The sequence below is a fragment of the Nilaparvata lugens genome, chromosome 3, assembly GCF_014356525.2.
Source record: "Nilaparvata lugens isolate BPH chromosome 3, ASM1435652v1, whole genome shotgun sequence".
In the NCBI taxonomy this organism is placed as follows: domain Eukaryota; kingdom Metazoa; phylum Arthropoda; class Insecta; order Hemiptera; family Delphacidae; genus Nilaparvata; species Nilaparvata lugens.
Window position 1 is genome coordinate 53100701 of NC_052506.1, and position 4223 is coordinate 53104923.

Sequence of the window (4223 nt, forward strand, 5' to 3'; positions counted from 1 at the left end):
CATTCATCTCAACAAGAATAAAATATTATTTACAAACCATATCGTACAATAATTTATCATTATGATAATCAGAGAAAAGAAAGTGATAAACAGAAAGTTAGTTTTGTATCATTGGTTTATACCAGTAACGATAGTCCGGTACAACAGATAGATCTAATCTTATCTGTTTTCTTATTATATGATTCACGGAAGTAATCTTCGAGGTATGGTTAATACAGATTTAACTCAGGACTCAGCCAAGCTTCAATAGTAGCTTCTTTTCATGTTTCAGTAATCCATTCTGAATTGCAATATTTTATAGGGGGCAATAATACGCATATGTTCATGTGTAAAACAGTTCTCTGTTTGGAAACAAGATTTTTCCCAATATTCAATCTCTGTACAAATGAATGAATCATTTCATAAATAGACAGTAGACTGAAAAAATATTTTGCAATATTACAACATTATTCTATATAGATATAATAGTGTGATACTTCAATAACACTGATATTGCAATAATTGATTTCATATTCAAGCGCAACTCAATATTGCTATCTTTCTCAATTAATCTTCCTTTTCCATTAGCATGGAAAAAGATTATTCGTTGCTTTTGTTCAATAAAATCATCATAATCTACCTCATGATTGTTGAATAATAATATCATCCAGTGCTATTTCAATGCGCCCGTACCGGAGTATTGTCTTGGGACAAAAATGAGATAAGATTGAGAAAAGAGAACAAAAAAATCTTTTGAAATCTTGGCAGTTTGAATATTCTACTTGCTCCCAAACAGCTTTAAAGCAAATTTTTGTTACTAAATTAAAAATATCCTACGGTAGTGAAAATCCCTCCTGAATAGCCCTCAGAACTCCCCCCCCCCACCCACAGGGCAGGAATATATTAATATTACATTAAATATGAACTATAAAGAGCAATGATGTTATCTATTGAATAATTCAATTTGATATGTTGCCTACTTGACATGAATTTTTCTAACAACGAACTGGTATGAGCGCTCAGCTTGAACAATCTGAATTTCTATTAGAATGAAAACTAATTGAAAAAGCTTTTGATGAGTTTTGCAGGCTGCTTTAATTTCCGTAGCATAAAGAATGTCAGCTTTTTCCTAAGTGGTCGTTGACCTCCTAATTAGATCCAGTTCTATGCTAAGTTTTAGTTAGCAGTGGGTCATCAGGCCCCGAGAAGAGGGTCAATAATTGAAACAGCAGTTCGGAAAGTAGGAAACGTTCCAATTCCGCTAATCGATTGTTTAAACAGTGCAATACTCGCTTAGAATTTGCTAAGAAAATACTTATCTCCCACTCCAAGCAAAGCTTTTGTCCTCATTGTTTGACAAGCTCGCCAATATATCCTCAATCTAGCCTCCTTCATGAATTTTCTCAAATCAAATTTTCTTCAGTGACTGAATATTTACAATCATACAACGAATAAATCATTTGAATACATTTGTACAGTACCATTTGCTGAATAAAATCTTGTTTGCAAAAAGGAGTAAAATACATCCAGAAACACAACTCAACTTAGACAATTATCTGAGCTAAGATGAAATATTTATATGATGATTGAAAAGTGTTATCTATGTTTTTTCCTATGCAGTATCAAATATTCTCTTTTTTCAGTAAGGGAAATATAACATTACTAGAATTTCCTTAAGACCAAATTTCAAGTAGCAAAACAAAAAAATATGCAATAGGATGTCGGTACAGAAGATTATAATGATATAGCTAGTTCTATGTATGCAGCAGAAGCAAATGAATTCTAGAACTGAGTGGTAATTGCATCAAGAAGTGTTGACTATTGTTGTATTTTATTGGGTCACAACCAACATGAGAATCCGGTTTCCTGGTAATATAAGAATCTCAACAGGGAAGCTAAAACAGTATACGGTACGTCATGATGTTGCAGTATTGGTCTTACCTCTTGGCCAATACCCAATTTTGAAACACGATAGAAACTGAAAACAAAGCAATTAATCACACTCTCCCCATTGTTATCAACAATTTTGTAAATAAAGGAACGAGAGACCTATCAACGGAATTAGCAAATTCATTTGTTTGGGTTGATTCACCCCTGATCACTCTCTCTCACTGATAAATATTGATTAAGTTAAAATTTGTAAAAAAGTAAAAAAGATATCAATCACGTTTGAGAGCGACAATACTATTGTTTCAATGAAAGAAGAATGTTTACATTATCAAACCACACTATCAGTGACTTAGTAACTTTCATCATTATTACGAACCGCGGTTCGCTAAACCTCAACAGAATGTTTTACTCATAGACAACCCGGCCAACTCTCCATCATTCTCACTATTGCTATATAAACTATATTCATGATCTGTTCTCATGATACATCTGTCTTGACTCGATAGTGTACCATCTATCTTATTGTCATTACAAAAAGAAAAAAAAAGAATTGAATTTTTGAGTTACGACAATATTAGGCGTAACTTTTTCTTTAACTAATTTTCTAGATAATAATGTAATTATTATTATTATCTTATATAGCTCATAATACCCTAAAAGCTATACAACTTAAACACGATTGAAATTCAAACTTCCTTTACTTATGAAAATCAGAAATGATTTTTGTTCTTGTGTGGTATATAGTCAACTTAATGACTCACTATAAACATTCAGATCAGAAGTATTGTACCATACTTTGGTCTTCAAAGAATCTTGAACGAGCTCAGACTATTAACGAACAAGACTAAACACATTACTATTATTGTCGTTATTGGACGACCTCAAATCAACAACAACACACCAAATTTGGGTCAGTTCTCTAGAAATTGACTATTCATTGCTTTATATTCCATTCACTGTCTGTACCGAAAACTTATCTAGCTTTCTTGAAGATTTCGATACGATAGTGAAACTTGAACTTATAACAGGTCGAACAGGTGAAGTTCAAGTCTTATGTAGGTCAACTCTATCAATTAAAACCTCATTATTATTACTACAATGAGTTTATTACAAATACAACTCGCTCAGCGTATATTGCACGTTTCAAACATTTGAAAGGGAAATACAGAGCCAAATGGAAGCCAGTCGCTAGCTTTGAAGCACGCTGGATTCAACGTGGAACAAGCTATTGTATTATTTGTTATCTGGTGCTCCAATTACCCTTTCGAATATCATTGCATAAATCGCATAGTCATTGCTAGTCACCTGCCAGAGTAGCAGGTCTATCATAGCAAAAAGAATCATTCTATTTGTCAATCAAACGGTTTTTTTGTTTCCCATGCCGAGTCAATTAACGGGATTGTGTGTTCGCGGCGATGTATCTCTTTCCTTTAAGAACGAAAATCTTCTCTTAATTTTCTAGATAATAATGTAATTATTATTATTATCTTATATAGCTCATAATATTACCAGGTGCGGTTTAAATTTCTGGTTACAAATTCAGTAGCCAGAAATTGAAAGCGCACCTGATAATTAACCAGTAATTTTATTATTACTGGTTTTTTTTTGGAGAATCACCACGATATCAGTGAAAAATAGAAATAATATTCACCATTTTGGTTTAGATGGAGATGCATCAGGATGTATTTCATTCAGTCATTCAAAGTTAAAACCAATAATAGCTTAATTAGCTCCATTCAAACTGACTTGGTGTAAATGTTCCTTAATTTTTCTGAAATTGCCAAATAATAAATGAATAAATAAATAAATGAGTGAATGAATGAATAAATAAATAAATGAACAAATAAATAGATAAATAAATAAATAAATAAATAAATAAATAAATAAATGAATAAATGATAAATAAATAAATAAATAAATGAATAAATAAATGAATAGATGAATAAATAGATAAATAAATAAATAAATAGGTAAACAGATAAGAGGCACTGAAACGAATCTGGCTTCAACTTGACTCAAACTATCCACTCCATCTTCTCACCAATCCCATGTGGTCTAGTGGCTAGGATATCTGGCTTTCACCCAGAAGGCCCGGGTTCGATTCCCGGCATGGGAAAATGTTTTTGCGATTTTTTTGTTTGAAATTTGATCAATTTGTAATGTGAAAAATCTATCATTAGTAGGGTCGTTGATAACGGTGGAGGCATTTCTTCAAGCTGGTCGCAAGGGTCCTACATCAGTAGCATGCATAGCCAACCAAATGCAATGAAAAATTACTGTATAGGGGGTAGCATTAGCCGTGTCCATAGAAGTACACTGAATTATCTTCTAAACTGTTTATCGTAACTCTATCT

General features: G+C 32.3%; 1 non-coding gene across 1 annotated transcript; it reads left to right on the plus strand.

Annotated features, from left to right (window-relative positions):
- The first annotated feature begins 3913 nt into the window (after positions 1 to 3913).
- Trnae-uuc lies at positions 3914 to 3985 on the plus strand. The gene has a single exon. It is a non-coding gene; the product is annotated as a tRNA-Glu (tRNA).
- The last annotated feature ends 238 nt before the right edge of the window (positions 3986 to 4223 follow it).